The 24,978-nt window shown below is 40.2% G+C and overlaps 1 long non-coding RNA gene across 3 annotated transcripts in view; it reads left to right on the top strand.

Annotated features, from left to right (window-relative positions):
• The window catches only part of LOC120722177, a 60,275-nt gene that overhangs the window by 17,625 nt on the left and 17,672 nt on the right, over positions 1-24,978 (top strand). For all 3 annotated transcript variants that reach the window (XR_005693368.1, XR_005693367.1, XR_005693369.1), the window contains one exon: positions 12,582-12,696. This is a non-coding gene — a long non-coding RNA (uncharacterized LOC120722177). The remainder of the gene's footprint in view (positions 1-12,581; positions 12,697-24,978) is intronic.

Here is a 24,978-nt window from a genome sequence, read left to right as displayed (position 1 = left end):
TGTAACTGATTTTTAAAGCACACAATAAGCAGGTTGGGTTGTGTGACAGTTGTGTGACTAACAGGAGTGTGAACGCAGGTTGTCTTGTTTTTAACAGTCACTGTTCAGTTTTGTCTTCATTTTTTTTCACTTTTTTCAAAATATTTGGTTATGATTGGCCAGCAAACCTGCTTATTTAGATTTAAGCAAATGAGGTTTGGATTTAGATACAGTGAGTTCGGAGTGAGATTGCTCTTATGATCGCAGCGCTTCAATGGGAGTCACATGGCTACAGCCAAAGGGCTAGCGGGGTACCTCTGAGACCCCAGCAGCTTTTACTAAACGGCGGTGCTTAAAGCCCTCAGTTTTAGGATGAATAATAATACTTAGCAAGTATATATATGTGTGTGTGTGTGTGTGTGTGTGTGTGCGTGTGCGCGTGTGTGTGTGTGTGTGTGTAGTAATTGAAATGTGCTGCAGCATTTTCCAAAATTTTGGCTAAACCCTGACCTGTGTTACTCTGATGTAAGTGACTGACTGTTTTTGACTGGTTTAATATTTGCTTAGTGTAGTGTTAGATATTTTGGTGGCAGCCCCCTTTTTTCCGCCCAGCTTTCCTCTTTGCTTTTTTGAGTTTGTGTAATGACACACTCCAAAAAGGTGAGAAAAGTTGACTGAGAAATGTGACTGCTGTTGGTGTTGTTGGCTTTGTGTCAGACTCAAAGAATTGCCCTCAGCTTTAGCTCAGACAAGTTCACTGTGTAAAGTCACAAACTGAGCGATCGGAAGGTAAGTCCACAGGCCGGCTTGTTAGCTAATAATTAATGTACAGTAGCATGAATTATATGAATTATAGCACGCTGTTAACAAATACCTGTGATTATCAGTAAACTAATAAACTGAACTTCACATCTTGAAGTGACACTGAAAATGATGTGTTTACGTGAACTTTTTTGCTCATAAACATACTTAGTTGAGTCTTGAAAATGAGAAGCTAGCTGTCCTTTGGTGCCCTGGTCAAGTAATAAAACGTCTAGACACCAACTAACATGAATTTCCCTTAAGAATTAGTGTCATCAGTGTGAGAGACCTGCCCTGCACTCTGGGGTGCAGTTTGAAATACTGTCTTTAAATCAATGCTCACCTCTTCACTCTCCCTTTAATTGAACTTTGTTGCCTCTTGTTAAGGTCTTTAGTCTAAGAAAACAGTCCTTAACTGTAATGAAAGCAAATCAAACTTTCTTCAAACAAGTGTTTGGCTACATGTTGCTATGTTGCTACAAGAAAAACAAAGAAAGAAATACGACTTGTCTATAGCTTCTCCACCAAAATTCACTAAGCAAGGAAACTTAGAAGATTAAACAGTTAAGTAGGTAAAGCGGAAACTAAACAGCGTTTACATCCACTGGTGACTAGGGGAGATTAAAGAAGGGAAAAAAAGGCAGTAGCTACAAAGAGCAAAGGCGTGTGCGAGGTGGTTTAGATAATGGCACTTTTCCTTTTTATTTTATACTGTCAACAATTGGCACTTTGGAATGAAGTCCACGCAAACCGTCTCCATGTATCATGCTGCTCATGTTTCCAGAGCAGTGTTATTGACACAGTAAATTAGAGGAGGAACACATCAGGTAGCTGACAGATCCGAGGCATCAACAGCAAACTTATAATCGCAGCTCTATCACAGTGGGTGAGTTTCTCTCCCTTTCTCCTCTTTTTTAATGTTCACACTTCGCATTTGCCCGTGCCTCTATAAGTCCATTCAGCATTTTATTTTATGGACATCTAAAAAAGAATGCTCTGCTTTACTGCGAGCATATAAAAGCTCCTCTTACCTGAAAGCATGTTTTTTCTTCTTTTTTTTTTGGCTCCTATATATTATTTTGTGCAGTTTGTACACAAGACAACGATGTAACTCTTCTTAATCTTTTTAAAGATTAAATGTGTTTATTTATGCTTTTTATAGCGTGAAAATCAATTATAAGGTATTTTACACAATTGTTGTTCCTTTATAGTTACCAGAAAAATGACTGATCATGTTCGGGAATTTCCTTCAGTTGTTTTTTTAACACAAGCTTGTATGTATTTATTATTGAGTCCTGTGGTTGGAAAACAAACAAACAAAAAAACAAAAACTGTCCTTCTTTATGACTAGTTGACTTTCCCGGGTCTTACAATAGCATTTTCCTACAGTGAAAAGCCTCTTTAGTCTTTCCACTTCTATAAATTCCCCTGAAAACCTCAGCTTGGGAACGCCACGTGAAGACATCTGTTTCGGTCGTGTCTGTTTCCGTATGTGATTATTAAGTGAAATTACTGCTGTTTAATCCAATATCCCTGTACTTCTCTTATGATTTATGTGTCGTGACTGTAGCATGACACGAGGGCCTTTCATCTCACATATTCTATATAACATTTTCAAAAGCATCTGAGGGAAGAGAGACAAGTAAAGTGGAACCACTGTAAGCATGTTTGCTGTTTATTGTGTTAGCATGTTATGTAACAACATTTAGCAGAAGCAGAATATTCTGTGAGGTTTTTTTTTCCAGCTTCAAAAATCTAGTGCGTAAAGTGTTTGGCGATGAGGAGATACCAGTGAGAGACTTGGGGGGAAAAAACACAACTTTTACTCTCTAAACGGCGTGGCATACTGCCCTGGTTACCATGGCTATGAGAAGGGTTTGAGAGCACATTAATCATGAGGATGTAGGTTTGGTTCTCTTATTCATAATAGAAGCACAGAAACTCCAGCCGTTCTTTCTGAAGCTAATTTATGATGTTTAAGACATTGGTTTGTAGATCATGTGGAATAACTCTGAGAAGTAGGAGAAGAAGGAGAGATTCCAGCAATTAGTCTGTAGCAACAGACTTTTTTGTAAGAAAAAAAGTGTTAAGATAAAGACACTTCTAAATGTTTTCCTATCAAGTTAACTTCTGACCAATTTTTTTTCATATTTAAAAGTTGTGTTGAGTTATTAGCGGATGTCAGTGTGTTCCTGTGCTGGAGGTTTTATAGCTTAATGAAGATTAAACGTCTTGAAAAAGTTTGGCATGAGAAGATGTGTTCATTTGCCGCAAAGGCCACATTTGGCACTCAACCAGCCAGTTCTTAATTGCTCAATCTGGAAATAGTAGATGATGCCTCATGTCATTGCACCTATACATGTCTTGATTAAATGGAGCTCTTTGTGCCCACGCATTTTACCTAGGACGGAGAGGGAGCTGATAAAAATTAGATCATGCATAAAGAAGTATCGCTCACGCTGTTGTGCCACTTTTCTGAGCGGCTATTTTTTCCCTCTTTGTCTTTGGTCAGAGACAGCAGATTGATGACGGCGTGACAGAGTGACATTGCATTCTGGGAACTCAGGACTATGGCCATAAATCCATGGCGATTCAGCTTTACAATGGCCCACTGTCTAGCCATCAGAGGGGTAGGAGGTTGTTACTGCAACACCCTAGTGAGCTGCTAGGGCACGACTATTGTGCTTCCTCGAGGAGGAAAAAAGGGGTAAAATGAAGACACCAGGGGGAAATAGGCAGGATGGTAATGAATTATGAAAAACTAATAGAATTGAAAAAAGAGGAAGGGGAGACAGAAAAACCTCTATGGTGAGTGGAAATTTCCCACACTCTTTAGACACTGTGATTCTTTTCAAGTAGATCTTTCAAATCTGAACCTCTGCTGTATTAGAAAGCAAATAAAACACATGGACAAATAAACACTCCGAGTTCTTTATTGACCTTGGACAACCAGCTGTGTTGTGAGTGCAGCTCAACTTGGCTCTCTACACCCTCCCTCAATTGTGTGTGTGCGAGCAGAACACAACTCTTGAGTATGAGTGCGTGTTTTGTTCAAACTGCATAAATGTGGTACCGTGTTCATTGAACAGCTGCCATTTTACAGTTTGTTTGGTTTTAAAAAAGTTGGAATCCTACTAATTATACCTATTAAAAAAATAATTAATGCATGCTATAGTTGCAGTAACACATTCTATTAATTGGCCTTGTAATATTGAGGACTTCGCACAATTATATTTACACACGGTGGAGAGGATATGATTTAAATACTAAAGTTTTCCTGTGACAATCCTACGTAACAGTATTTTAAGGCTACAACCCATAAACAGCGTCCCAGCAAGAGTGACAAAAGACTGAAGCAGATCCAATAAAAGCTGGAAGGGAGTGTGTTGCATTATCCAAAGTAGGTGGGACACATCTGTGACTACAGCCAGAAAACATCTGAACTGCGTCTGTATCTGTCTGCTGCTGTGATCCGGGTTAACCCCCTCCCTCAAATAACACAACTGAAACTAACGCACTGTAAAGCAGTGAATTCCAAGCAAGCTGATAGCTAACCAACATCTTTTTTTCTCTTCCTGAATAAATGGGCACAATCACTGAGTGGAAAATATTTCACTCCTCTATTTGATCACCACAAAGACTCTTGGTGATTTTGGCTCAGTAATGGGAGCCATACCTCAGCTACTAGCATTCCTGGAGCGCTTTCCTTCTTCTTCAGCGGCTTTACTGTATGTCCTTCCTCCTTCTGCGTGATCGGGCCTGCACCACTTGTCATCTCCCTGGTGGCAGCTTAGATTCTCCAATTTTTAGGTTAATTAATCAAAAATGATTTCTTTTCTCATTAGCCATGCAGTTGGTTTGCAATCTGCAAAATCGATGTTTTACAGATGTTTCCCTGGGTTTTGTTTTTCGAGACGGTGCTGATTTTTATTGGGTATAGATTTAAGAGGGTGCTGAGGGATTGTGAGTTAACTGAGCTGCACACAATCACACACACACACGCAGCCACAGACTCACTAAATGCATATTATAAACAGTCACAAGCCCAAACAAACACCTGCATGAATACAGGACAAAAAAACAATCGCATTCAAACTCAGCTCGGCTCGCGCTTACTTGCTTTCAGTTCCCCCAAATCTTAAGAAAATACAGTGTTGAATGTAATCTGCTCATCTAACTGATAGAAACAGCAGCTCTCTCTTTCTCCATTTTGGTTCGCCTGTATTGAGTCGATTGTTGCCAAACCCAGGGGGTTGAGCCACACACACTCTCTCGCTGGGAAGCACTCTTTAATCACGTAACAGCTTCTGGTTCTAGTTCCTGTTGGTTGTAAACAAATGTAATGTTGCATTTCCTGCAGTCTAGACATAACAACAAACCTGGCAAAACCAGAGAGAGGACTGATGGCGGTTGCTAAGGAGTGGCTGGCACAAGTCGCCAATCCAGGGTCTGTGGTCTGATGGAAGGAACACAGAGGTGAAGACAGCTGAGGTGTTGGGCATCGTCTTTGGTGTTATTTTGAGCTGTGCATCTCTGAGGAACGTCACAAGTCTTTGGTGAAAGCTTGTTCAGCGTGCTATTTGGTTTAACATGATTTTTTCCAGGTTTTAAAGATGTGTACAGTACTGTACTTTGTAAACATTTACCTTTTTTTTTTTTTACCATGTTTCCACTTATATATTTCTGCGTATACTAGTTATAGAAACTTTCTGAGCCTTCTGTGTGCCCATTGTGCCATCTGTTATGCAGTTGTTCTGCCGTGCCTGTGTGTGTGTGTTTGTGCCTACATTTGTACTTGTGTACACCAGTCCCCACCCACCGTTCCACTCAACTACACAGGAAAAAGAAGATGAAGCAGAGGAGCAAAGGAGCCCAAAGAGAAATTATTATTGATTTAATCACATAATCAGCCGCAAACACTTCAGGCCAAGATAGCAAATCCATAATAGCCTCCCCACATAACCACCTTTACAAATTTACCATCAAAGCCCTCCACGCACACACCGCAAACACAGGAACCAGGGGTCACCTTCAGTCGCTGGCAAAATATTGACTTTCCTAATGCTTCTATATGTTTTTGAGTTAAGCGTTATCAATCACCGATAAGGGCTTGATGTCTCTGAAACATAACTCCTGGTTGAGGGATTACAGCATCGCTTCTCTCGTCATAATCTAAGCATATCTTTTCAGACAAAAGGCGAGGACGGTAAAATCAATTTCGTCAGAAGCAGACATTTCCCACTGTGCCTGGTCCGGCCTGTCTTTAGATAAAGTACACGAACTCTGCGGTAACCTTTGAGACATCATGAGTTGTTTTTGTAAAAGCTTTGCTGTTAGCGCCTCAAGGAAAAAGAGTTTTAATCAACACTGGGGGGAAAAAACACGTATTTTCTTTTATTTCTAATCTGATTTCCCGGTTTTACTGAAATTATCATAAAACCCTGATGATGCATATCCTTTAAAGTACTGTAATAAATTATAAATTAGTTTTGTTGAATGAATGAATTTCACTCCTAAAGTCAAAAACAAAAGCACAAATACAAAAGCCGTTGTGTCTTTTTTGTTTCTATTAATTGTGCATAAGGCAAAAAAAAAACTTCTTCTAAAAAAAGTTTTGTTTGAGTCAATAAAGACCCAACAAATGATAATTTGACATCAATAGGCTGAGCTCTGTCTTCATGAAATAAACATAAAAACACTTCCAAATTCTCTCCCTGTTTTCAGTTTGTTGCCAAAAAGTAATTTAAAGCACCCAATGAGAGTGGGTTTTGTTACCTTGAAAGCAGCTGCAAGGCTGCTGTGAGGAGCTCGGGAAATCTCTCGCAGTCTTTCGACAGTCTGTGATGATGGCGATATTTGTTTTCCAGAGTATGTTTTTCAGAGCATGTACAATAGACGGACAGCCTTGCATTGATATGGTCCAGGTCCAGGGCTGTTTATGAAACTACCTCTGAAGGTTTTGGTGCTTAATATTTCAATGAAATCTCACTGTCATTTGAAATCATGCTGCCTGATTTAGGACACAATCGAGGTACAGTAGTCAAAAAGTAGATGTAAGATACAGTAGACAAGTATTTGCTCGGATTATCGACAGTTCTACATTTATAATAACTGCGGTCTGCCTTTTTATTATTAGTATTAGTATTATTATAGTAACCAAACAGCTGGATTTGTACTAAAAGCAGGAAGAAAAAGTTTAACTCCAACTGCTAATACTTTACTTCTGTATGACTTAGAAAGCTATTATAGTCTATACAATAGTTTAGACTGTTTGAAATCTATTGTTAATTTCACCCTTAGCAGCTGCTCACTGTTCAGCAATCTAACTGTTTAATAATAAGACCCAAACGCTAAATTTTCCACAATTACACATATGAAGGGAGGGGAGAAAAATAATCTAAACCGCAATCTTAACGTGTATTATGTATATATGTGTTACTTCAGATGGAAATGAACATTTAAAACCCTGAAATATCTGCCCCACTCTGTTGTTCAGTACACTAAGGCACACAATTTGTCTGATTTTGTGTGGAAAGCTAATAATGAATCTGATTCAGATTTCAACACTCCATCAACATCCATCTCTCCAGTGATCTATCCATTCAGTCGCCTATCCCTGTCCATCTAGCCCAGGGCTATGGAAGCCTAATTGTTTACCAAAGGGTTGCGGCTCATTTGCTCCTGGAGATTGGGCCTAATTAACACTAACTTATCTGAACACCGAGGAGCGCTGTCCACTCCACTTTAATCTAATCTGTACTCTTTCAAAAAATAATGAGATCATTTACACCTCATTAACGAGCAATGTAATGTCTGGGCATTAATCATAATGATTGCTTATCATTTCACTTTGCAATATTATCTCCTCTAATGAAACTGTTCACACAACTGCCAAGAGGGCCTTAATTGGTCGTGTGAAATCACAGAGCACCCAGCAGCTTGCCGCACCGTGTGTGAAGTTCTAATTTGCATGGGTGGGTGGGGTGTGGGGATTTGAGGGGTGGGCACGAGGGGATGGCATCACTTAAGAACACACAGAGAAATGCACACACAGGCATGGACGTGATGGAGTAAATGGAAACGTGGTGGGATCGTTTAATAAAGTGTTATTATTGCGCGGTGCTGTATGCAGACAAAAATGCAAGGAAATTTGCAAACAGTCCGGTGAGGTCAAATAAAAACCTTAAACTTGATATTGTTTAGACTTTTTCCTATTTTTTAATGTTAGGTCTCAAAACTAAATATATGCTTCTGATGTTTGCTGTTCCTCTCTCTGGCATAAGATCCATGCCAGTGGTGGGTGTGATTATCCAGGCAACATGGCATCCTGACTGATCCCAGCTTTGTGCCACCACCATGAAGCCCAAACAAGAAAAACACCCATCCAATATCCCCGTTTTTGCATTGTAGCCTCTTACTGTATATCCACCCAGCTGGCCATCCCCGGCAGCCCGGCCTCCTGGAGGATATTTTAATACCAGTTAGAATATATCATCCCCTCCAGTGTGTGCGCGGACCACCTAAAGAGGCCACGCTTGACTGGAAGGAGGAGAGCACTGAGGCTCCTCGGTGCCCCGGCTCCCTAGGCTTAGGAGGGCTTAGGTGCGGATGTCATTAACTCTTTCTCCCTGGTCAGAATGGCTAGCTGCTAATTGTGGCCCCTGGTCTGTGAGCTGAGCTTGTGTAGCTAAGGAGAAAAGGCTTGCCGTAAATTGAAATCTGAGCAGCGTGTCTGAGAATCGGGGTGACTTCCATCCCGTGCAGTTTTAAGACACAGTCATAATTCCTTCTGGGCTAATTTTATCATCCATAGAAACATTATTTTTTCTGTTCACTGCACCAAAATCTGTCACCCTTTTCATATTTTATTACACCGGATCACAATTCCAAGTAGCCAGTGACCACAGTCATTGACTTCAAGTCTGCCAGTCTTACTAAAACGCCTAGACTGAAGTCAGGTTGGACATTTCTTATGTTAGATTTGGTAACTTAAACTTTTTTCTTACTTTAAAAAGCAGTTTTACTTTTTTTTAAAAACCAGCAGGCATTTTTATTTTAACTTTGTTGGAACTGGTACTTGTTGATACATGCAGCATTCATGGTTTGCACTATCCTGACAGGCTGACTCTCCTCAGTAAATCCAGCCACAATTTCTCATTGTTAGAATAGAACTGTGCACGCTGTGTGTCTGCTGTTCACTGAGCTTTACAGAAACTAGCTTAAATGACAACTTTACCACAAGCAAATTAACACAACAAAACACCTTTAAGCACAATTCACTGGGCTACACACTGAACTTAGAAGATAGTATCAAAGTATTGATCCTATTGTGATAGTATCGATCCGATACCGATACCAGCATTTGTATCGGTACTATCAATATCTGGATCGATCCACCCACCTCTACTGGGCAGGTGAGAGTACTCTTTTTCAGATGCCAAGTGATGAATCCAGATGAAGCTTCAGTAGTTTGTTTAGTCATTTGCTCGTCTTTGATAAAAACACTAATGCTAATTCTGTCTTTTTATATATATAAATGGTACCTTTTGTTTCATTTCACTTATATATTTTGTAATGAAATAAGGCCTCTGGTATCTTAGTCCCAACATGTAATTGGTAATCATGCAGAACTTTAAGGTTCATTGTAAGATTAATTGTAATGCTGAGGACATAATGGACCTAGTTAACATGCAGCTGGCATGCAGATTCAAAAGTGTCCAGGATGAAGTCAGGTCCAAACACTCAGGAGGCCAGCACAAGTGTAAGGTGTCAGAAAAGTGGTCCAGAGATTAGTTTCATGTACCACAGTTCTGCCTCTCAGTGTACTTCCCTCCTACTATCAATCCTCCCTATCGTTGCCCCTCGTCTCCTCCGCTGTTCATCAGTCTGAAGCTAACTGTCAGCTCTTCTCCAGCTTATTAAAGGCTCTGGTTAACATCCGCTGTATGGCGGAGTCAAACGCCTGGGCTGGTATAACCACGTGCTGATATGATTTATTCTCTCCCCGAGGAGCCTTCTAATGAACAGAGATGTATGCTCAGCAGCCCCATACATGTAACCTCCGTGTGCTCAGAGGACGGCTGCGCTGTAATATGATAAGTACCATGTCGATAGCCTGTATGATATGCTAATCATACTAAAACACGGTGCCTCAGGCTCTCCCCGTGTTTATTTATGAAGGCTTGACCTGAGGGAGAGCAATAATCGGCTTTTCTCTGAACTCTCTAACCCTGGGAGCCAAGGGAACCGCCAATCACACACATCTGAGTCCTATAATTCCCTCACCTCTCTCTCGCGCGCTCTCTCGCTTTCTCTCACTCTCTCCTGTCCTTCTGTTTCCCCCTCAGCTCGAGCTGAAACGGTAGATTTATGCAAACGGCACCGAGTGTGCATTTTCCTGCCCACATTTGTCGAGGGCCACATGTCAAGGGCTCAAATCATTAAACGAATTATTAATTGGGACTGACGTAAACATGCTGTCAGCAGCCTCACCGACTTGACCGTGTTCTCAGCTCAAATATAACACATTGATTTGATGTGGCAAACATTTAGTCAAGACATCGCCACTCCTCTGATGCAGAATACATTGCAAGTATTGCACAAATATACAATTTCTTTTTGTAAACAACATTTGGTGAAAGTAGAAGAAATATAGCCAAACTGATATTTTATGATGACATGTGATATAAGTGTTTGCACGGCCTTATTAGATTTGCTGTAGTAAAACCCAAACATGAATATTCACATCGAATCAGTGTCGAACTTTTCAACACTTCAGTACCCCTTCGCTTCAGCTTTCCGTGCCTTTGACTTTGACTGCCTGCGTCTCGCTATGGATTGTCTTCTCATGAGTACAGCTCTCCCGTCACTGCAAACATGAGGCTGTGCAAATATTTTGAGGGAGAAGACAGGCTGGTTTGAATGGCTAGTGGATACACAGCGTGGAGTGGATATTGCTAACAGTGTGATTTCCTCATGCATTACCATTTTATTTATTTATTTATTTTTTGAGGGGTGACCACAAATGACGTTGAGTGTTCAATAAGCCTATTTTTCATAAAGTCTTAGTCGCAACGTATTAAAAATAAGTAGAAATGTGTCTTGGGGTAGGGTGTAAATCAGAGCTCGGGCCTTGCATCTGTGAGCTAGGAAACAAAGGTTTGTTTGTGTGCCTCAATCACTCTTGCTCATGAAAGCAGACACTTACTTGAAAAAAAAAAATCCTTCTCCTTTTCTTTTTTTCAGGGAAACACTCTAAACCAACATCCTGGGTATAAATTTGCAAAACGCAATACAGGCCTGATTGTGTGTTGAGTGGATGTGGGGTGCATACGAATAGACCCTGTACCCCTGCCTCTCTCCTCCTCCAAACAGTCCCCCACCACCACCACCACCACCTTCCCCCTCACCTCTTTCTGTTCTCATGCAGCCAAGTAATGTACAACAAAAAAAGCACAGCTGAAAGTTTTTTTTTTTAAATTTCCCCTTTGTTTTCTCGTAACAGTTTTGAATTCAGAGTTCTTGTTTGTGTTTTAACCAATCGGCCAAACCAGAAGCAGCAGGTGTTTGCAAAAGTAAAATAATAATGATGATTTTCAAAGGTTCATAAGCAAAAATGTAGTTAATATATATTTGTACGACAGATCACGGCACTGAAAACACTACTTCAGAAATAAAAGAAATTCTCAGCTGCTGCGTGGCAATATTGGATAATTCCACTTTAAGAGTTTCAAACTTTTTGAGCTCACACTGTTCACGCTTCCAACTTCAAATGTAGCAGCCGTCATCGCGCCATGTCTTTGGCATTTATAAGACAGGAGAATAACTTGAAATGTTCACTCTACAGTATCATAGCGATGACCGAGTCTGGGAGAATCTGAATGCAAACTCTGGGAACAAGTGAAGCTTTGGCACTGTCACCAGGTCAGCTCAAAACCCCCTCCAAGCCCAGCCCCTCAGCACCAGGTGTTCCCTTGCATTCAAATGATACTCTTATTCATAGACTGTCCCAACTGGAGTATTAAAAACTCAAAATTTGCAACTGAATGCTGATATAATCCTGGAAATATATGTCTCCATTAAAAAGTAGCCCATTTGAAGGAACAAGGCGGTCTTTGTGTGGGGCTTTATGTATATTTATCAAGGCGCTAAAAGGGAACCAGAGGTGGGGGTTAAGGAGAAGGGGATAGGGAGTAGCAGGGCAGACTTTCCAACTGTTTACATGTTAATTTCAAACTTAACAGCCCTTGTCCTGGAACTATTTATACACTGAATGCAAATTAATTTCGTCTCCCTCTGTTATCGTCCTTTTTCCCCCCCTTTTTTTTTTAGCAAACACTTGACTGTTGATGGAAAAATGCTAATTAATGGGTGCTTGGAAAGTTGGACTAACTGTGCCCCTGGATTTGAATGACAGGTTGCATTTTGTTAATATGAATGCTGGACTGCGACTCAGTTCCATTTTCGGGTTTAGCTACATCAGGTGTCAATAATGACCTTCGTCCTGAAGGATTTTTGCATAGTGTTACGCTTTTATTGGCGGCACTTTTTTTGATTCAGGATGTTGACTCACCAAAATATGCAAATGTTGAGAAAGAAAGCTGCCTGCCTGGATGTTGTGTTAAAGCAAAGTTTAATAGAAAAGTGCTACCTACAAGATATTTTTTCAAACCACTTGTTTCATTTTCAGTATTATTTTTCACTTTAATGTAACATAAAGCTGTCTTTATTATTACTTTCTTATTATTAAATTGTGAATATTATGCTCCAAAATAAAGTTTCCATTTTGCTTTACCCCACAGGTGTGTGGCATGTGGAAAAGTGTGCAGACACGATCAACATGTGACTTATCCTATAAACGCTCTTGAACAATTGCCTTGCTAATCACATTATGGATACAGTAAGCTCAACAAATTGGTAAGTGCACTTGCTTACATCTTTGGGGTGCTCTCAAGCAGATGAAGCTACTGCAGATTTGAAACTGCTGAATCAGTGTAGCACCATTGTCATAGCAGTTTACTGGTTCTGCTGTTCATTTTTGGTTGATTCTTTGAAAGTAGCTGCCGAATAACCGCGAGTGTCATCTCTCTGCCGATGACGCTTGACTATAGGTAACTAAAGGTTTTCACCTACCTGTAAGCAGAATGTCATAATATATCATTTTGGCTGTTTGCTGAATACTGGAGATATAAATATTCCCACAGATCTGCAAATCTTATTTGCATTTAAGCAGAACCACAAATATTTCAGCTGTTCATCTTGAATCAAAATGGCTTAGTCCCTAGAGTCCAACCAACAAGCAACCTCCTGGCAAGCTCAGTTCACTGACTGGTTGGCAAATGGTGTCTGGACTTTGCTAGCCTTTACTGGACTTTGCTAGCTCTTACAAGGTGAAATTGGTCACAAAGAGCGTAGCTACCCCAAAAAACCTCCAAAAATCTATGATTTATTTGGTTGCATATTGGCATGGTCATTCGCAATTTGCATGTAAGACAGTGAATTTCCTCTAAACCTTAACCATCTAATCTCCAAGCTGTGCAGAAATTTGAAGAAGGGTAATGGCAAGTGGAAGTGGAGAACATTCACTTTCAAAGTAAAAGTTGTGCCTTATTGATGCAATATTTTATCGCAACGGTAAGGTGCAACATTTATTTTTAAAGCAAATATTCTCCATTTCCTCTCTGCCTAGCACTTTTCACTACCCCTTGGCAAATAGTTTATTAGTGTTTGCAGACAAGTTGGCCTCCTCCATGCAAACTGGTGGCAACCACAGCAACCTGCTAGTGACCAAAACAATCCCAAGGAGGTTTTAATGCTGCACCATTTATCTCTTTGCAACCAATTTCATACTGGCAACTGCCAGCCACCTCCAGCAACCACTCATCAACTAGTTGTAAAACTCTTTTCCTTCAAGACCAGTAACCCATCTGGTAACTACAGGTCACCTGAATGGGGCTTTAGTAATTGATTTCATAGCGACTGCCAACAACCTCCAGCAGCCACCCACACCTGGTTGGGGAAGACATATTTTCCCCCCACAAACAGTGTTTCGCACATTTGCTGACTGAACTCTAGGCCTGTGTGACTGGTCCTTAACGACTTAACGAGTCAAATCTTGTTGGCATTTTAATATTTATTGAATTGAAGTTTTTCTAGATGCTAGTTACAACCCGTTATGCCTCAAAAACAAAGTTTTAAAAAGCTTTTTCGATTTCATGGAAGTTATATTTCTACCACTATCTTTGCTGTTGCAATGGAGTCTTGAGTGCCAAATCTATCTCTTATAATGTCTGGAATATACTGTTGTATTGAAGAGAGCAGTGTCATTAAAATCATTTGGTTTAAAACCGAAATAAAACAAAGAACAAAGGAAGAAAGACTTAGAGACCGAGAGAAAGAGAAGTTGATATGAAATGTGGTCAGCTGAACTGCCATGGCAACTGGTCAAGAGTCCACAGAGAAGGAATGTGTCTAATGAAATGTAACAATACCATCCCCCCCGCTCCCCCTCCTCGCTGCCCTCCCTCTCTCACTTTGAGTGAATGACTGAGTATGTTTTATGGTTGGAGTGCACAGGCTCGACTGCCGCTTTGTTTAGACGGGTTTCAGATGTTTGGCTCATTGTGTTTAGGTTGTGCTGATTGTTTTTTAGGCACATTTGAGTGAATAAACAAATGTCATCACTTCAGCGCCATCCTTCAAGAGCTTTTTATGTCAGTGTCAGTAAGTGATAAAACATCTTTTCACGAGCGCATATTTTCGTCCTTCGTCCTCACTTGATATATTTTTTTTGTTTGCTTGATACGCGGGAAATGACAAGGTCTCTTAGAGTGAATAGGATATCAATTAATTATACAGTCGTCAGAGTCACAAACCAAAGTGCAATACTTTAAGGGTATAGAAATTTGGATGAAGGGAAAAAGTTGTAAGAGCAGTTTGAGTGCTTCTTGTAATTACAATATAAATAGTAAAAAAAAAAAGGCCTATTACTGAAAGCGCCCAAGTTTGAAAATGAACCAATGAAAAGAGATCAGTTACTAAAGTGCTATATGTTGAAATCACTCAGTTATAACATGAATGTCTAAACCTAAACATGTTGGAAAATTCATAGCAGATGCTGACTGGTTTAGCTGGTCTCTCCTCATAAACCATGCATAAATCAACCATCACTGCCGCCTCTTTCTTTCTGTCTGATTATGATGCTAATATCACCACTCTAAACAAAGAAACAAGCCCAGTGACAGAAATGAGAGACATAACGCTTTTGTTTACAAAAGAGGGAAAGTATAGAGGTATTATGCGGACTACAAGACTGTGGGGCAGAGGGTGATGTCTACAGAGAGGTTGGATCGGCCTGCTAACGTGATCACCTGAATTATGCACAAACCATTGTGTCCAAATATCATAAACTGAAGCACGAACATCCCACCCCTCCCTCAAACACGGGTCGAAATTATTATTTATGTGGCTTCAGAGCTGCAGAGAGACAATTAGTCATATTCGTATGCTGAAATTAATTGAGAGAGATGCGGGAGATAAAGACAGAGAACAAAGACAGCTTTTTGTCACTTCTTTCTATCTGACAGGGATAATTAGATATATGAAATTGAAATTCCTCACTGGGGGGTCCTATTGACAACACTGTTTTCTGTTTCGCTCTTATCCCCTGTTTCTTTTGTGCTCCTGTTTATGCTAATTTGGACCCAGTGTTTTTCCCTGACCGCTAAAAGCTGCATCCTCCCCAGCCTTCAGATTCAATTCATGTAGAGCAGAGAGTAGCCTGTCAGCTATTCACAGCCCTTTACCTGTAACACAAGGACTCGGGGAATCAGTTTCTAATCAGCAGAATTTAGATAGCTGATATATACATGTGTATGTGTCACACTGCGTGGAGCTGCAACAGTATTAATTAAATGAATTAAATATAAAAAAAAAGATTTTATTTTATTGGATATGTGTTATTATAATATTTCAATTCATCTTTTTTAAATTCAATTTTAATTTTATGTCTCATTTTATTTTATATTATTGTTTCCTTGGTTTGGAGTTGTCACCACCCGATAAATTACAAGTCGCAGGCTTTGTGACACCAGAGATATTTAACTCCAAGTTCTATAACTTCCAGTTTTCTAGGGGGCGCTCATGAGATATAAGTGAATGGAGCTTGTTTTGTTGTAATTAGGGGTGGGTGTCTCAAAACTATATTACAAAATTTCAATAAAATTTGCAATAATATTATTTCTGATGAAACAGGAAAAAAAATACTGAATAAGGTTTTATTGATGCGTGTGGGCAGCAGCATTTATAAGGGTGAGTAAATGCAGGGCATTTCCATCCTTCTTTTCCAATGAGCTGCTGTCAGTGATGACACACAACCTAATTCAAAGTGTGATTCTATTGCAACAAGGTGCCAACAGCAGAAGCAGCAGCATTATAATGCAATTGTAGTGACACAGCAATATATCCAGTGACACCGCATAAGTCAGATGTAAGCACAAACGTAGCCTAGGTAATCTTTTTGGGGGGATTTTTAAATAAAAGTAGATGATAACACTTTAAATTTGTAGTTTCACGGTATAAAGTAGCTTAACCTTGTGAGGAGCCTGCACAGCATGTTTTGTCTGGGATGTTGCATCTTGGGTCAAGCCCCTGCTTGTCTCTACCTTGTCTGATAACCAGCTGCTTCTTTTACACTGATGTAAGCTACTGCCCTGTTATAACAAGGCTTCTCACATTTTTTGTTGTTATCTTTTGATAATGGATGCCATTGAGGGAGGCTGTCCTTTCGTATATACGTAAATGGATATTCAGTATAAAAGTGCTAGCACATTGTTAGCATTTATGAGACTAAATAGATTAAATCAGTTTTACTGTAAGATAACAGATAACACAATGATTTAAAAATGACACTGACACACTTACAGTCACTCCTTTTGTAAAAAATAGTGTAATATAAAATATTTCTGTTTAGAGGGAGCTAAACAAGTTACCTTTGACTGCTAGCTGTGTCAGTAGCTAGCCATTGTTAGCAGGCACCAGTGTGTGCTTTTGAACTTCAGCATTATCTTTTATTCTGTTAAACCATTTGCAAAAAAACCCCAGATAAATCTAATATAACAAATTAACTGCTGCCTTTACACAGTAAGTTAATAATTCACACTCACAAACTGTATTAGCTACACTGGCCAACCACTTAAAGATTGAGAAGTAGAGCGAACAAACTTTGTTGAATAACTTGCTTAAAATTTTATGATTTCATCTATATTATACTTTACCTGCTAGGTTGCCTATTTTCTAATGCCCCACATAATGACTTGAACATAAGTACCTTTGTGCATTTTCTGAAGTTCAGTCCTTTGGTTAGCATCATGTGAACCACCCTCACAGTATCAGAGAGGAACATCTGATAAAAGAACATTGTGGTTTTAGTGGAATTATGGGTTATGTCACCTTTCACCGCAAAACTAGAAGGGGCCTCTCAATAGTTTTCCTCTCACATGAGAAACAACCACTGTCATGTTTCTCACAAGTGAAGGAAACTGCTAAATGCCACAAAAAAGACCCACATAAAAATGGATTAAGCTGACAGCATGAATTAAAAGTGTTCTTGAAATGAAAGAAATTGTATGATGTACTATATGTATGTATCTACCCTTTTTTAAAATTTGTTGTCTGGTTTTGTGCTTATTTACTTATTTATTCTTTTATTGAGAATGTTTTTTTGAGAAGGTTGGTACTTCAGCTACACTTCTGCTTTTATTATTACACATGTCTGCCCTGGTTTCATTTTTAAGCATAAAGATCTCATTCCCAGAAAGGACCTAAGAAGCGCACAGACACTTAAGATTTTTCATGATAGATTCTCCATGTAATTCAAATATTTTGTAGTGTTTAAGCAATTAAAACTCAAAATTCAAGTGACGTTAGACTATTGCTTTTAATTTCCCCATTGTCCCACATGTCCCTTTCTTTTCAAAATGATTGTCTTAGAGATTTATATAAAAATTATATACTTACCTGATACTGATCACTTGCTGACCTCTTGCTGATCTTTTTTTCCTGCTCTAACATACATTAAAATACCAGCCTGCCATTATGGATTGTGTAAGACCGGAAAAAGAAAAAAAAAAGAGGATGGTGCATGGTTGTTAGAAGGGAAAGGAAGGCAGGATGGAGATATGAATTGAACCGGAAAGAGCCTTGTGTCTAATGCTTGCCACATTCGCTCTCGAATGAAGGTCTAATTACCCATTGGTATTTGGTGCCAGCGTTCCCAGGTCCCAGCAGCCCCTGGCCCTATGCAGGCACTGAGCGTCCAAAGCCAGCTGCCTTCCAAACACTTGCAGGTAAACAGGCCGGGCTAATAGTCCTACCACAAGGGAGCCAGATGAAAGAGCAGGAAACTGCTGCCAGAAGCCCTGAAAGGATTTATGTAAAGACGTAAAGACAGGAGATGCAGGGATGTAGTAGCAGCTAACCCTATCTAAACTTACCTATCTGTTTGCTTAGATGATTCTTTATGACTCGAATCGCAGGCCTAGCGTAGAGGTAAAATTATTATAAAGATAACATAAACATTATAAAGGCGTGTTCAGACAAACATATGTAAATGCTTTGTGTATACAGTGTATCTATCATGCTGGCAGTTATTGCTTTGTGAAGGTCACAGTGTAGACTTGCTGTAGTGTGGAAAGAGAGTGCAATTTTGATGAGCTTTACTGAAAGAGGATTTTTGAAGGGGTGAAGGTAAAGAATTACTTGAGGATGTGGAATTATAGATCTGTAGAAGAAAGTAAAAGGCAAAAGCAGCAGAGACTTTTGCTGACTCTAAGTCTTGCTGGTTCACTTGCATGCAAAGCTACGACAGTCTGATGTGTCACATATGTTCACTCTGAATAACCGCATGTGCAGATGTGAATGTGTTTGTCAGGGATCATATCCATTTTCTTTTGTAGTGTAAACACAGTAGCAATATCTCCTGCTGCCAGTTTAAAAGTGTAATATCTGTGAGCTGAGGAAAAGTGAGCAGTCTTCTGTGTTGGATACGGTTTTCATGAAAGAGCCAGCCAGGGTGGGACGGGAACATCGCCAATCATGACTACTCCAGATCCATCCTGAGGAACAGGAATTCCCACAAGCTGGATAAACATGCACTTTGGTCGAGAGAGCTGGGTGCTTGATAGTCGCTCTCTCATCTTTGAACACGGACATTCTCTAGATATTGATTTATTTTCAGAGCCAAAATAAAATACGGAGAGTTTTTCTGGGGGTTTTTTTGTTTTTTTTTTCAAGTGAGAGAGGAAAAGAGATGATTAATGGTGTCCAAAATTTTACAGCCTTTAGCATTACTTGAGGTTTTATTTCCTAGATGGTATGTGCCACTATCTGATGGCTTGGGAAGGACAGAAATAATATGGCTGCCACATGTGAGAGGACAACATGCTACTGCGGTTGTCCAGAGAATGTAAACTGTGTTTATCCTAATGGATTCCGACAGAAGCAATAATGGACACCGGGGCTAACTCGACTGACCACACATTTGAATTTTGTTTCCCTTCTGGGAATTTGTGTGTTTTTGTTCGACTTGAGGGTGTAATTTTTTGTGTCTGGCACAAATGGCGCTGACTATATTTCTCTCAGTATTTGAATATATAGTGTGTGTACTTTTGCGGTTGTCGCTTACATACACACACGGGCATTTGTGTTTTCATAAGTGATTACTGTGAATAAACTCTTTGTGCGTGGCTCAAGTCATAAAACAAGAGAGAAAGAACATCGTTATGGTAGTGGGGCACCTCACTAAAACGCTCCAGTGACAGAAAATGAAAAGCTGTAATTCCTCCTGTGAAGTGAAGTCTGACTTGTCAGAGTAAAGCACTTCCTATCCTTTTGTTCAGATCTCAAAGGGAATTATAGAGGAGAGCGTTAGATATGGCTGTTAATAAGACCAGCGAGCCCTGACCAGATGAATGTCTGAGTGATTTAGACCATGACAGTTGTATTAAACTAATGAAACTAGATTAGTTTAACCTGGAGACTCATATGTTCACAGAAAACATGAGAGAAAATAACATATATTGAACCTTTTATGGACAAGTCAATCAATTAAGCACTTACAGAGAGTAAGTACAGTCACCAAAAAAAAACCTCACACAAATCTACATATTTGTTTCCGTCATCATCATGATGAAGGAAGCACTTTTTTTTTCCAGAAGTGATGCAATCAGCTCTCATATTGATAAGTAAAGAAGAAGCAGAGGGTTGGGGCTGGGTTAGGTGGGGAGGAGGTGCTTGGAGATCAATGGGCTAATAAAACAAATCGATGGAATGAAACCACAGAAAAAAGTGAAGTCATTAATTTGCAGAGACAGGATGATCCCACCAACCACATGCATTGATTAGAAATGAGGTCTGTGGAGAACCTTCAGGGGGTATCATATTAGGGAAGGGAAACAATGGTCCAGGTGGAGTGGTGGTGGTGGAGGTGGTGGCGAGGGGGGGGGATGCTTTCCTCCTAGGTTTTGCTGCTGAACTACTGCAGGAGAATAGGTTAACTGGCAGATCAATGGCGTCTTCAGGGTAACTCCAAGAAAACAGTGGTTCTGTATATGCTCTCCAATGTACTGTCAACACATTATCGTGACACCTCCTTTTTTAAAAGCAAAGTGTACTCAAGCATGATTATGAAATTCAATACATCATATAGTACAAAGAGGTCCGCAAATAAGGTCAGAGGTGAGGGCTAATGTACCATTTTTATCAATATTGTTATTGTTAATCATGATTTGTCATCAATAATATTGGACTGAGTTATATACACTGCAGCCTGTTCCACGGCACTGTGAGAGCAGTGGAGCTTGCATGATCTGCAGTGTAGAAAAGGACTGCTTCAATACTGGGAGTGGTACTCTCTCCATATTGTGACTGTGTGAGTGCGTAGGTTGCAACAAATGTTACAGCTCAGCCCAGTCTCTTTGCGAACTATTAAGTTTGTCCAAATTTTGGCCTCACCACCAGTCCTTTTTTGGTTTTTTTTTTTTTTTTTTTTTAATTCAAAGAAACCCTTGACGCTTTCCATTGGTCAGGGTTCATGCAGACACAGCATAGCTTTTCTGAAGCCGTTTGGCTGAACGAGAGAAAAGAAAAGCAGGTGATGTGAGATTGACGACTTAAATACTTCATCAATCAATGCTGCAGCCAATGTGTTGTTTGGTGATTGGTGGAGAATTCAGGCAATCCATCTTTCCTACCAGCAACTGACATTCAAGATTCTCCTCAGGTTCTCCATGTATTGCCTTTATTTCTTTATTTCCAGGGTTAACCTAGGCTGCAGAATATGTGTGTTTGTGCGTGTTGAGGTGGAGGGGGTCCACGCTCTCCTTTCATCTGTTATTAGAGTCTGTTAGACATGTATGCTGCAGCAAAATCTGGCACCCACACACACGCAGGAGTACAACACTCAAGTCAGCTCATGAGCAGCCCTCCCATGCTAACGAGATCGTTTCACAGAAATTTGAAGGCATTAGTGTAATTACTGTAATTATATTTAAATGAGATTATACGCAAGACGACGGGCAACATCATCTTTGAAAATGTGTTTTAAATCGCGTGTCGTCTGGTCGATTTTTTCTTGCAGGAAATTAGCTGAATCGCTTCATATTTGAGTTTTGAACAGTTCACAAAATTCAGAGCGCAAATGCTAATCTGGTGCAAAAAAACGGCGCCGGAATGTTCACGTGTGGAAAAGAAAGAGAAGATATACTGTCTCACAAAAATTGCAGGTTTATATTTTTTTTATTGTGGATAAACCATTTTCTAAAACGAGTGTTTTAGACTCAAAACGTCTCAAATCAAAGCTGATAATGTAAGAATTCCTCCTGCCACCCACCCCCTGGATTTCTGCACCTTTAAACCTTACAGTTTATTTCCTGACACATTATTCTTTCTTTTTTTCATCTCACTGTCTTCCCCCAGTGTGGCCATAGTAATACTGAAGCCCCTGGGTTTTGCTTAATTAAAATACATCCTTTTTCTTTTCCCCTTGGAGTCCAGCGATAGAATAACTATGCAACAGGGTTAGCTGTATTTAGCTCCTTGAGGAGTTACCCAGTGTTGTGTCAGGCAGCCACTCACAGCTAAATCAACAACAGAGAGCGAGGGAAAGAGAGAGAGAGGGTATAGTATAGGAGGAAAAAACAGGGGGGGTACTGGAGGGCTCCCACATCGTGTAAACGCCTAGCTTTTCACACTGAGCGGCATTTTCATGCTAAGCTCCCAGCTTGAACTGAAATCCTCTCACTTATCCTCAAATCCGAGATGAAATACTGTCAGATGTACTGTGATCCAGGGAATTTAGTAGGAGACTGACAGGCCGGGTGGAGAGACATATGAGTGACTGATACCGAGAGGCACAAGTGCGCTTGTCCGTGTGGAGGAGGAGCAGGGAGAGAGGGGCGACGACTGTGAGGGGAGGAGATTTTTATCCGATGATTTGTCAGAGGCACAAAGAGTGACTCGTGTCAGTTAGGTGACTAGTAACAAAAAAAACAAAGTAGCACATTGTCACATGATCCAATCATTTTGCGCTACATGTATAATGTATTATTTTATACTGAAATTTAAATGATTTCTTTTCTTTTTTCCCCCCCAAAAATGTCTGTATTTGATTTGTGAAAGTGTGCTGTACACGGAAACACTTTCCTCACGCTAGTATTGCTCTCATTCGTCAGTCGGATGCTTTATGTGGGGTACCGGGGCTGATATTTGGAGGGTGTGTACATCCCTCATCTCTGAATAGCTCTAAGGCACAAGCAGGAAATGGAGTCCTGGCATTTTGTTTTGCATCAGTGCTCCTCTTTATTAGAGAGGAACAGAATCGACATAGAATTATAATTGGAAAATTGTAAGCTTGCTTTCATTACAATTAGCCAGATCACAGGATGCAATAAACCAATTATTTTACTTAAAAGCAAGTTTCCTCATCACTCTGCAGTGCGTCGCAGGATGTGTAACCTCATCCCACATGGACGTGCCAGTGAAACAGCAAACTCTCTGTCTCCTACTCTGTCGCTCCCCGCTTACATGTAAACACCAGCATGCTTGAGTGTGTTCAGACAGCTGAACATACACTGACATATGAACGCCATTTAGCGGCACCACACGGGCGCGTAAACACACACACACACACCTCAACAACATACAAATAATTGAGTAAGATTTGCTGGTACATTAAGTTTAATGTGTTTGACATTTGGCGGGAGGAAATGGTGGGCCCAAAGTGGAGTAGCCGGGTCTTTCTTCAATCAGGGCACTGCAGGGCTTCATTTTACAACCCCGACGCAAACCCAGACCCGTCAAAGCTAATTAGTGCCGTTGCAAATGGATGCAGGTCATGGCTCTCAGCGGATTGGTCCACAGAAGGGTCGCCAAAGGTCAAACCTCCAGTATGGAATGATATAAACAATCATCTATAGACCACAAACCAATCAATCCCTTTTAACACTATCCACTTCCTGGTCGGCTGCTCTCAGATGTCAGAGGTCAGTGTACAAAAAGACAACTGAGCCAGTGGGTTTGGGAGTGGGAAGCATATCCAACTTATTATCTATTTATTTGTATTTTACCAGCAAAATATCAAATGCATTTAAATCTGTTCTCTGATAGCTTCTGTTATGTTTGTATATGTGCATGCCCATTCATTTATTATTTTCCACTGCCTGCATGACAAAGCTTTAGATCTTGGAGAGGCAAATCCTGTATATTTAGTTAGTCTTTCATGAACTCTATACTACATAAAAATCAATAAGAGTGGAGTGAATAAAAAAATGATCTAAAACCATCTTCTTTCTTTGCAGCTAAAGCACACTGTGTGTGTGTTTTCATGCACACTGAATAAAGCCACTTCAACATCAACATGAAGTTCCGCAATTAGCCGGGCAGAGAAAAAAAGGACAGAAAGACAGCGAGAAAGGAAGAGAGGAGGGGTGGGGGAGGAAAAAGGATGGAAACCAACGCTTGAGGAATTGAATTACCAGAGCCTTTTCTCATTATCATTTAGCCGTCTTTTATGGCCCACCAGTAAGAGATGATGTTCCCATGACCCCGCACAATACACAGACATATTATTCAATCCTGCCTCGATGAAATTCCTGCAAATAAAACCTTTGTGCCGGGCAACAGCTAATTATTTGACAGATTGGCCCCCTTCTGGCTCAGGTTACAGTGTGGAGTGGCCATGTTTTAGCCCCCCACTCCCTACCTCCCACCCAAGCAAGAACACCACCAGCACTCCCTCCCCGCTCTCTTCCAATCCTGGTGCAGAGAGGGGCCACTTTGACAAAATCCCAGAGGGCCTCATTCTTTTCAGGAGATTATATATTTCTGCCCCCCCCTCCCTTCCCAACCATCTATCCATCCAAAATCAGGGGAGCGTGATGTGTGTGTGTGTGTGTACAGATGGGGGTTCTGTGTGTCAGTGACAGCAGTCATTTCATAGTTTAAAGGGTTTTCTCAAGCAGAAATATTTAATCTTCCCACGAAAACAAAGTTTGGTGGTGAACGACCATGATGGAAAGACAGAAAGAGAGATGTAAAAAAAAAAGAAGAAGAAGAAAAAATAAACACCAAACCATGTCAAATATGTGTTTTGTTACACTCTATTTATACTTACTTTGAAGAAATGCTGTACCTATGAATTGAGCATAATTTTTTGTAATACCAAATTAGAGAGTGGGGAACATTAAGGGATTAAAGTTTTGGGTGGGCATGCCTTTGGCTTTGATTCAGTCCACTAATAACAAGAGTTTGTCATTAGTGTTCGGACATGGACCACCAAGATAAATGCCAACACATGTTTAAATTATCTGGAGAGTAATGGCATTTTCCTTCAGCCCTTTCCCTTCCCATAAAGGTCCCTTGTTGACTCAACTATGCCGACATTTTGAGTTATCAGCTCAGGTTTAATCTGTTGCTTACTTTGCACCCATGCAGATGGAATAATTCAAGAGGTTGTACGTGTTAAAGAGGTTAAAACAAAGCAATGCGTAGAAATGATGTAAGGGAAGGCCACTGGGGAACAATGACATTTAATTACCGTGGATTTTAAGCATACATGAAATGTATAAACATGTTATATATAGAAGGATGACAAACTGTGATAAACACTTTCTCAGTTACACATATAATTATATATATATATAT

Source organism: Simochromis diagramma, unplaced genomic scaffold (assembly GCF_900408965.1).
Source record: "Simochromis diagramma unplaced genomic scaffold, fSimDia1.1 OVJJ01000618.1, whole genome shotgun sequence".
Lineage (NCBI taxonomy): Eukaryota > Metazoa > Chordata > Actinopteri > Cichliformes > Cichlidae > Simochromis > Simochromis diagramma.
Note: the sequence above shows the minus strand (reverse complement) of the source record. Positions and strands in the feature narration are given on the sequence as shown.